This window comes from Dermacentor silvarum, chromosome 10, assembly GCF_013339745.2.
Source record: "Dermacentor silvarum isolate Dsil-2018 chromosome 10, BIME_Dsil_1.4, whole genome shotgun sequence".
In the NCBI taxonomy this organism is placed as follows: Eukaryota; Metazoa; Arthropoda; class Arachnida; order Ixodida; family Ixodidae; genus Dermacentor; species Dermacentor silvarum.
Window position 1 is genome coordinate 54,350,710 of NC_051163.1, and position 10,718 is coordinate 54,361,427.

Consider the following 10,718-nt stretch of genomic DNA (forward strand, 5'->3'; position numbering starts at 1 on the left):
CCTGTCATGTAGGCGCCCCTCTGCAAAACCGACAAGAAAGCTTGCATTGACCATTTTGTTTATGGTTCGCAAAAAAAAAGGGGGTCTGCCTCACTCCTGATAATCTGCAAACCAGATTGCAACATTCGACTGTTGCGAAATATTCGATTAGTTTCGAATGTTCAGAAATGCAGAATCGTTGCTTTTCGAATACGAATTCATAATTAATGAGTAATATTCAATTCCTATTTGCAACGTCTAAAATTTGCTCACTCCCAATAAAAAGGCATAACGTTCGTGCGTCAGCGATGTCTAACTTTTAAAGCGATAGCACTATGAGTCCAGGTATCAACCCAGAAAACGCCTAGTTCCGTAAATCTGACCTTCAAGCTGAACCAAGTTCAAACTGGGACTGAGCGTGCCACTACCGGAGGCTGCTGCGTACGCCGCGTGGGCGCCCACATCTTGAAAACGATCTGCGATGTGGACAAAGTGCGCCGAGTGCTGGCAGCTTCGTAGCGCTGTGCTTTCGACGCTTAGTTCCCGTTGAAGCGAGACGCCGCATGAAGGTCGATTCGATCACTGTTGCTGCCGCGCGGAGCGGCGTCTGCGTCCTTTCCCAAAGCAAGCAAAACCGTGCTATCGCTCGACAAACTTGGTTTACCCACGTTCAACCACGGCAAATTTCTTTAAAGCGAAGATTTCTATGTCTCACTGATTCGTCCGTCAGAGCCGAAAACGCACTGCGAGAAAGCCAATTTACACAATGGAACTATCTGCGCATCTGCGCACACAATAGAACAACGGCTGCGCATCTGCGCGCAAGATAGAACAACAGCGCACGACATATGTATCGTAGAACACTACAGTTTACATTCGCAGTTGCACCCATAAGAACAATGGGAACTGCAACTCCACGCTACCCAGACGAACTGCATCGGATTACGCGCGTCACGCAATGCATTCCCGGCCGTCACCATGGGTAGGCCGCAAGTGCAGCGCACGGCAGTAGAGGCTGCCATACGCGAATATAAGCGCGAGTGAGATCGTGCCCGCAAGGACCATCCCATGTATCGGCAACGGCAGAGCCTCTGACCCTCTCACATTGATCACAAGGCAATACTGTGCAAGCGTAGAGTCGTCCGTGAAGGTGTGAGTGTGTACGTGTAATCAATGGCTACTTTATCTAAAATAAAGGCTATACAACGTAACGAAATGTGCCTTCATTCAACTTCAACATTCAAAAAATACAATCCTAAACAAGCAATCAAACCACATATGCATCGCATCTGGTCGCTCAGCATTTCTTGGGTTCGTTGCGTGGTCGTTGGCTTTGGACTTTGATTCAGCTTGCATGGAAGAAAGCTTCGCGTTCAACCATCTTTTTTAAGAAAGGGGCTTTGATTTTTTTTTCTTATTTGCCATACGGTTGTCTAAGAGCTGCTGTTGTAACAGTGGTGCACTATTAAAAGCCCAAAATCTCACTTTTTGTCTTTCTGCTACTTGCCTTCAAGACATTAAAATAAAAGGGACCTGCGACGTATGAAGCTATTTATCGTAGTTCTTGCACATTGAGGTTGCACAAGGTTTTAGTAATGTATGAAGGAAAAAAAGTTAATTGCATTTGAGGGAAACAAGGCAGGATGTGCAGGAAGGCAAGTACGTAGCACTGTCATTTCAAGCTGGCTCCATGACCCTTAGCCGGGTGCCTTCTACGTTTGCTGTCTCAAGTCACCCGTTCGTGTTACATACCGATTTAATGTTGAATAAAACTTCCCTATGCTAGCTTATGCTGGGCGTTTTCTCCTATCTCGCTTCTCGCGAAAAATTCGGGCAGCTGATAGTCAAAGTGTGCGAAAGCATAAGTTTGAGAGGTATATATGTTTTTATGAAGGCATATTGACGTCATATCCGACGTCCATACTGGAGCGTAAGGGAAGCGAAGCATTCGTGATGCGGTTATAGATGTATATGTGCTATTCATTATATGCGTCATATTTCATTTCAATGAACAGTACGCATTATATGCGTACTGTTCATTATATGCGTCACATTTCACAGCATGACGTATACTGGGCCAAGCGTAGCATTATAGCGGCCTCAGGTTGCAATTGCACTATCTGCGAGACCGGCCCACTTTTTTTCTGTTAGGCCCATAGCACTTGCTCTGTGTCCAGAATTGGCCCACGTTTTCAGGCCAGGCGATGACACCACCAATGTGAGTGAAGTCGGACTAAAATTGCACCCTACATTCGTCACAAAGGCTACCGGCAGAAAGTATCGTATTCAGTGGCTGGCGTTTTCAACGCAGATGTATGCCAACACGATCACCTCATGCATCCGAGACAGCCAAGCTGGGCGAGGGTATTCTCCCCCTCTTCGGAAGTCTTAAAGGGGGCCAGTTTTGCCACAGCTCGAAATTTACCATATTTGCACTAATATAACGCGTCGTTTCTATTTTGTGAAATTTCCAGGTTCAGTACGCGCCTCGCATTATAATATTCGGGCTCGTGACACGAATAATTGCAATGTTCTCCCGGAGAGACTGAAAGACCACCCCTGGCATTAAATTTGTGTTCGCGTTTTTTATGTGCAAATACGGTACGTAATACTTTACAAACACATCTCTATATCCGATGCAGCGGCTGATGTCTAAAACATGGATACTATGACGTATTCATAGCTCACAAATCGCTTCCGGCGTATGCAACCAGCATTAGCCTAGCCTTCGAGATATGGTCTGTTATCCAGAGGGGTGTGAATTTGGGCACCACCTATTCCTTCGCTGTACCTGAGCCTTTGCACACGCTTTACTGTTTTCGTGCATTGTACAGTGGTCGGTGCTTTTCCTTTAAAATTATTTTCAGAAATTAGCATAATTTGATTTTTGAAACAAACTACGTTACCCCAGAAGCTACAGCCATTGAGTGAGAACTTGTGGCCAGGTTTGCAAATATATGGCATGGAGGAGGAGGAGGAGGGGGAAAAAGAAGGAAGGAAAGGCAGGGAGGTTAACCAGAGGCACGTCCGGTTTGCAACCCTACACGGGGGAAAGGGTTAAAGGGATGGAATGAAGGAAAGGAGAGAGATGGAAGAAGGTGCTTTCGGTGTGAATACGTGTGGTTGTCCAACACTTCACAACCGGCCACTGGAGCCAGTCGAGTTCATGAATCGTAGCAATGTCCCCGTCGCTTTGTAAGCCTGCGACGCGTACGATCCAATAATCTTTGTCTCTGAAAATGGTCTGCTGTACAATCGGCCCTACACACTCCGAAGAACGTCGCGTTCGATGTCATAAAGATTACAAAAGCACAACACATGCTCGATCGTTTCTTCACAGTTGCACGAATCACAGATCGGTGTGTCGGACATTCCAATAAGGAATGAGCAGGCTCTCGTAAAAGCCACCGCTAACCAGAGACGACAAAGTAAAGTTGCATCACGGCGGGGAGAAGTTCAATGAAGTTTGCAGCTTCAGGGTAAGCTCCAGTCGGTGGGGACGGCAGTTTGAGAAAATCGGTGTGTTCCATGAAGTTTCAGTCTTGGTTCGAGCAAGTAAACGAAGACCGCGCGTGGCGTCTGTCCTTGATAAGGGTATAGGAATGGTAAGGTTTTCGTTATGGGCTGACTGGGCGGCATCATCAGCAACGTTATTATCGAATTATCGATGATTTCACAGTGCCCCTAAAGCCATTGGAAGATGATGTCATGTCCGTTTATGAGGGCTTGATGGAGAACATCTCTAATCTCAAACACCAGTTGTTCATATGTCTTGTGTCGTAAGGCTGACTGCCGACTCTGAAAGGCGGCCTTGGAGTCATAAAAGATGATCCACTTTCGAGGTTTTGCCTGTGTTATGTAATTAACAACGCCACGTAGGGCGGAAAGTTCTGTTTCCGTAGAGGTCGTTATGTGGAAATATGGCATTCAAATGTGTATTACTCATAGGAGGAGAGCACATTTTGAGAGCACGAACCAGAAGGCAGGGAAATATCAAGCGGCGGTGAAACGCTACAGAGGTCCACCACCGACAGCAGCATCTTAATCAGCGTTTCCCAAACTTTTCCAGTACATGACCCTTTTTATTATTACCGAACCTACCATGATCCGCTACCTTTATTATTAGCCTTCTGAAAATTTACCTCTTTGCAATGATGCGGATACGTTTAAATATCATTGATTTAAATGACATTAACCACAGCAGGGAGTGCTACTAAAATCCTCAATAATGTTTTTTATCAAGGATTGACTTAATCATATATTTTAATGAGAACGATGTAGTTCAGCCCTTGACGCCCGGATTATATATTCGATAGCATTTCTTCGGCTACCTCCCAGGCAAGATTTCGCCATCTCGCACCAATAATCGAAGTTGCGCGAAGAGGTAGGATGAGGGAAATGGATAGTTTAAAGCTTGACGTCAAAGGTTGGGAACAGGAATTGATGTCATTCGTGATAGTGTAATCGGACCCTCCACGACCCCCAGCAAAAGGCTCATGACCCATTTAGGGTTCATGAGCCTCTCTTTGAGAAATACTGATAGAAATACCGAGAACTAGCTCTTTGAGACGTGCGTATCAAAAAGCTCGTTGACCTTCAGCAACGAACGCGCACATTCGTGCCCTAAAAAGGGTTTAGGAACCAACGAGAGGTATTCTCTTTAAGACGGCCCAAAGAAGCGAAATAAATAAATGTGGCTTATTAAAATAATGATGGCGCAAAAAAGCCTACATTTCTTGCAGTGACATTACTTATCGATCATTTATTGTTTCCGTATGGATGACTGCAGGCAAACGGCACGTCCAGAGAGGTAGTGCAGTTGGCTGTACGCATGCGCCGACTCGATACATATGTGCCACCTTCTAGAATTATTTGCTTGCGTCATGTGGAGGAAATGCCGTCGTGTTTGTGTAAAGGAAGTCTGCTGGAGACCTGGAGAAAAACGGCTTCTCCGGTAAAAAAAAAATAATAATAAAACGCAGGGTGCTAAATTACTTATCAGACCAATCAGTACTAAAACTGACCTTAACTGAAATGTTCAGACGAAATACGTTCAAATTGTTTGTGGATTTGGGCCCCTCCTAGCTGAGCAACGCCGATCGATCCGGTGAAAGACGATGTAAGAAACGAATATCGGATATTACTGGTCAAAGTAAACTGCGCAAGGAAGTTGTCTTATACGAAAGGTAATTTTTATTTTGTAATTGTTGATAAATGTATTTCGGGTCTCCAACGCAGGCTGCGTTGACGGCTGTTCTTTGAAAATTGATATCGATGACGACGTCGCTCGCAAGTCGTGACCGGCTGAATCCACCGTCGCGAACGAAAAGCGTTGCGGAACGCCTTTTAGCAAGCTGTGCTGCAAAATAAAGAGCGGCAGAATGCTGGAGCACTTGTTCTGGGATGAACACATGGCCGAATTAACTTGAAGTGAAGCATTATTTTACGGTTACGATGATAATTACCCTATTTACGTAAGGCCTGGCATGCATCAACAGTGTGTCCCCGACAACCGCAACATCAGTAAGCAGATCAAATCAACGATTTCGTTTTAGTGCCACAACCGAGGTAATATGACGTGAAAAAATTTCAGCAAGGCCTTCTAAGGTGATTGTCTTCCTGCTAAGCATACTAAAAGCATCATCATCAGCCTATCATCAGTCCACTGTCAGTCATCAGTCATCATCAGTCCACTACAGGACGAAGACCTGCGATCTCCAATTTGCAGGAGTCATGAGGGAGGTAGCGGCCGAATACTGCACCAGGGAGGCCAATTCCTGCTCTGGTGAGGGTGTGCCTTTGTTGAATCTTAGCGGGCGTTCCTAATTTGGCTGCACCTGGACTAGTATAGCCCCACTGGCTCTCGGCAATATTTTTTTGCCGGTTTTAGGCGCCACTTCAAGCCTGAGAAATGTGGTGGACTGGAGGAGGATTCGAACCTGAGGATTAGAAGCGCGGTGTTGTACATCTGTTCCCACGCCACCATATCATATTAAAATAGAAACTGCTATATGTTGCTGGGAAAACCGTTAAGTTGGCTTCAGTGCGATGTGGAGATTCGCCAGTATGTAAGGGCGTATATACTCGTGGGGCCCCTTGTAGGTTATATTGACCTACATATGGCCTTCAGTCCTTTTGAAAATCAACTTTGGAGTGGTTGCATGAACAGAGAGGTTAGTGCGCGTTAGTAGAGGAGAGGAGAGCGAATAAAAGTTACGTAAAATATTCATGTCGGTTAGGAAGTCAGCTTGACGCATACAGAATGGTATACAAGCAGTCTAATCATAATGATTCAGGTTTCATAAAAATTGAGCCTACTTTGATGTAGACCATCGCCCCAGACGACAAAAAACAAGGCCGATGTGAGTTTCATGTAGAACACATAAAAATGGAGGCAGCTGAAAATATAACAGCCCACCAAACTATGTCATAAATCTGTGTTTAGACGAATAAAAGTGGTTTTACCATAAAAGTTGGGTAGAGATGATTACTTGTGCACATACCAGGAGACGCAGCTTTCAGCATCTGACCATGGCGTCGAACGAAAATAAAAATAAGGGTTTTTACGTTCGCGTACCATAATAGTCGGTAAGAAGAACCAACGTGAAAAGCAATTATGCTCCCGGAGTACCTGCGGATCTCAGGAGGTTACATTAGTACAGGGTCGTGAACAGCGCCTGCTTCAGCATTTTCAGAGCCACCCAACCTGATATCACGGGTAGCCTTCTCGACGCGAGCGATATTGGACGCCATGCCGGAAGCACCCACCGGGCGCCCGCATCAAAGCAATACCAGATGCAACCGAGCACCACACGACAAAATACGTCAAAAGCATCCCCTTTCACTAGTATACTCGAGATCCATGCAGGAAGGAAGATACACTGTCGCCCGCTCGGCAGACAGCTCGCTGCTTCTTCAGCGATTGCTGAGTGTGCAGCCAGTTGTGTGCGCGCTATACGTGTCTGGCATAAAGGAACAAAGCGTGGTGACGTGGATGTAGCGAGATTTAGTTGCCAAAAAAGAAACAAGAGGCGTTCTTGGGAGGAAGACTCTTATTTCTAAGTGGTTGTCGTATATGAGAGCTACTGCTAAAGGGAAAAAACATTCCTGCGTACCTTTGATATACCGGAAACCGAAATACTCTATGTTTATACTAAAGACGTTTCAGAGGCCTCTTGCTGAAGCATGCAGTGGCTTGCTTTGAATCGAGCGCCGTGAGAGGGTGTATTTTGGAGGAGAGGCGGCCACTTGAAACTATATACAATGGTTTACGTTTGATCACTAAGCAAAATGCGCTCAAGGAAGGATTCGGCGCAGCACAGACAAGGACGAGATGAGAGAGAGGCCTGTTCGTGCTTGGGAGATTGAAGTTACTCGCTGCAATGCTAAACATTTCCCGCGGTAACAAAATCACTTGGTGTGGCTGCAAACTAACATCGAAGAAGAATTAATTGGCAACTGCAACTTTAAACATAGTAGTGAAAATAGTGAAGCAGAATGAAAAGTTGAGCTGCATTCTTTCGGTCAGTATATTTTGCTTAGGGTCAAACGTAAACAATCGTTTACGGGAACACAGCAACAATACACGAAATTACCCTACCATTTTGACATGTGTCCACACGCGTCGTGGGTGATATATTTGAACTAGAGGAGTACAACCACTGCATTAACTTGTGGAGCAGAACTGCCTGCCGGAGAGCTTTCCCACTGTACTTTATTTCTTTATGTTTTTCTCGTCACAAGAATATGTCGTTTCGCCTAAGGATTGATGAAATCTCAAGGTTGCAGGCATCTATTCGGTTGGATTGTTCTTATTCTACCAAGTGTTACCCACCTTCTCGGCACCGTTCTGCAACATTCTACAGAAGAAACTATCAAGAATTTTTCGTATGCTACTTCTCGCAATAAGCCCATCCGGGTTATGCGGTTCGGTGGATAGAAATGTACTCAAATTAATAAACAAAAATGAATAAATGAAACAAATAATAATAATTAAACAGACAGAGGTACAGGCGAACTTGTAATCTTACTGCTTTAACTGCTGACACGCATTTTGATTTTAAGTTCAAGGGGCCCAAAATTATTCCTTTTGATGTGAAGAATCTACATATTTACACCCAGCGTAATTGCAGTGAGTGTAAATCAGCTGTGAAAACAAAAGGAAAGCACAGACCTTGGAAAGCTATTGCTCCGCATGTTTAAGAAAGCTCATGGTATGGGCTGTTTGCTGTCGGGATCATTTTCCGGGGCATTCCGGCAGGTTTCAATTATTCAAAACAAAACGCAACCACCCATGATGCCTGAGAATAAGACGAACAATTTATTATACCGACCCCGAATACACAGCCTGACAGCCCCGCCGGAGAAACAGCAGCTCATACAAGGAGAATAAAGCTTTTTCGAGCTCTCCCGAAAGCATCCGATCTGCTCACCATCGGCGAAGATGGATTGGTTCCACAGTTTGGCGTTTTCACCTGGAGAAGTGTTCAGTAAAATAAAAAAAAATCTAACAACGTGATCAAAAGAACTATGTGAAGATAGTGCGGCAAAAGGCTTTTATCCACGATGGTGAATGCGAAGGAAGCGCCAGCTCTGGCAGAATGCAGTTCAATCTCATTTGGGGCTGCGTACACAGCAAGCGAACTGGGGCCGAATTCACAAAACTTTTCTTCCGTAAGTGTTTACTGCTATTAGCCCGTCGCTTTCGCTAACAATATGTACAGCATCAGGACGGTCTCAAGCTGTCTCTTACGAGCTATTCTAGCGAAAGAAGTAGTTGTGAATTCGGGCACAGGTGCTGAGTCAGCTTACGAGACAAAAAAAAAAAAAATATGAGCGATAGGTACTCAACTTAGCTAGTTGACTCGCAGCCGAGGCGAGCTTATTTATTTATTTTTATTTATTTATTTATTTATTTATTTATTTATTTATTTATTTATTTATTTATTTATTTATTCATACCTCAAGGCTACCGGAAGGAGATTACATGAGAAGTGGGGTAATGAAAACTGCGGTTCTCGTCTCAGATGTTAGATGACGACTCTCAATGGCGGTATTAATCTAAGTCGTCGTCGTCGACGGCGGCGGCGGCAGTCCGACACCTGTCTTTACTTCCACTGCATGACGAAGACTTGTGCCAGCGATCTCCAATTATCTGTATCTGGCGTTAAGTATCGCGTGTCTAAATGCATGAAAGCGTCCTTTTTTTTTCGCAGAGCTATATTCAACTCCCTAGAGAACCAGTAAGCTAACTTGCCAGGCTTTAACACTTTTTGTAGCACGTATCTACCCATAGGTTTCTTTACCCGGCTGCGTTAGCTTATCGGCAAGGGAACCGGCATCAGTACAAGCTAGGACTGCTGATAACACTAAACTGGTCTTACGGAAACTCAACATGGGTTACAAAAGCGAACCTAAATGCAAACATAAAAGGTGGATGGAACGGACCAACATTTACCGCTAGGGTCCGCAGCTTGAACAACACTGTCTGCTGAAAAACCTGTGAGCAGTATGTCAAGCATGTTTCCGACATTTTTAAGGCATTGTATTACGTGAGCGCACAAACAGTAATAAAAGAGAGAAACCACGAAGCCTCGCTTGCGATGACTGAATCGCAGCTGTTCGTGCTTTGATACACCTAGTCAATACGGGGAAGGTTAAGGTCACCATATATTTGGACTCTGTGTTTGCTAAAATTAATATCACTCGAAAAAGTGTGTTATGAATGAAGAGCTGTCCGATTTTGGTGGGAAGTAGTAACTTTCGATGAGATAACTACAATAGATACGTGAAGAAAGTTTTACCCGCAGTCACTCCAAGACTCAAGATGGCAACTTCGGTATGCTTTCCGCATTTTTGATACTGCTACTAGGACCCCAACGCACACACAAAAAAAATGACCAGTCTCCGCATGACGTCGGTCAGGGCGGAAAACAACATAATCATCAGTGAAATAATTTGCATCCAACAAGTCGGCACACATACACCTTTCAGTAAGGCAAACTATGTCAAAACATGTTCTATAGATGGCTTGCACTGACGTCATTGTAGCCGCCATGTTGGTGCACCGACACGATGAAAAGCTGGGTCCGTAACAGTCACGTGAAAGCATTCAATAAGATGGATTGGACTGAAGTGCTCGTAGTCGCCATGTTGGTGCACTGACATGGTGATAAGGTGGGTGCGTGACGTCACGTGAAAGCTATCAATTTAGCTTGACAGAATCATTAGCCTTCGTCCGCTGTCCACTAACATTTTCATAGTATACTTTAATCTTACTCTCTATTGCCATTATAATCGTCAGTGGGTTCGCAAACACGAGGCGAGCTCACTTTTGTCATCCAATGTAAGGAATATGCACCCTCTGACCACAGCTTAGGACATTTCAGTGCCTGGAATGCCCCCTCGTCCCCAGATATATCGAAAGAGACGTAGTACGTGAACTTTGTCCAGAGCTTCACACAAGACACGGTTTCACCGTCTAGAACCGGTGTGATTATTTCAAGAACGCCACGCCCTGTAGTGTATCGATCAAGCCGAGAAACGAACAAGGCTTTGGGTCTTACGAGGCGCACTTCTTACCTTGCATTCTGTGGAAGTCCCTTTAGAGGCCTTTTTTTTTTTTGGGGCGCTTGGATTTCCACCGTGTGAACCCATCCCCGGAGGTTTCCAACGACGTCGCAACAACGCCGGCAGCATCAAAGTCCACGTTGGCAGATGCACTGGTCACTTTGCACTTT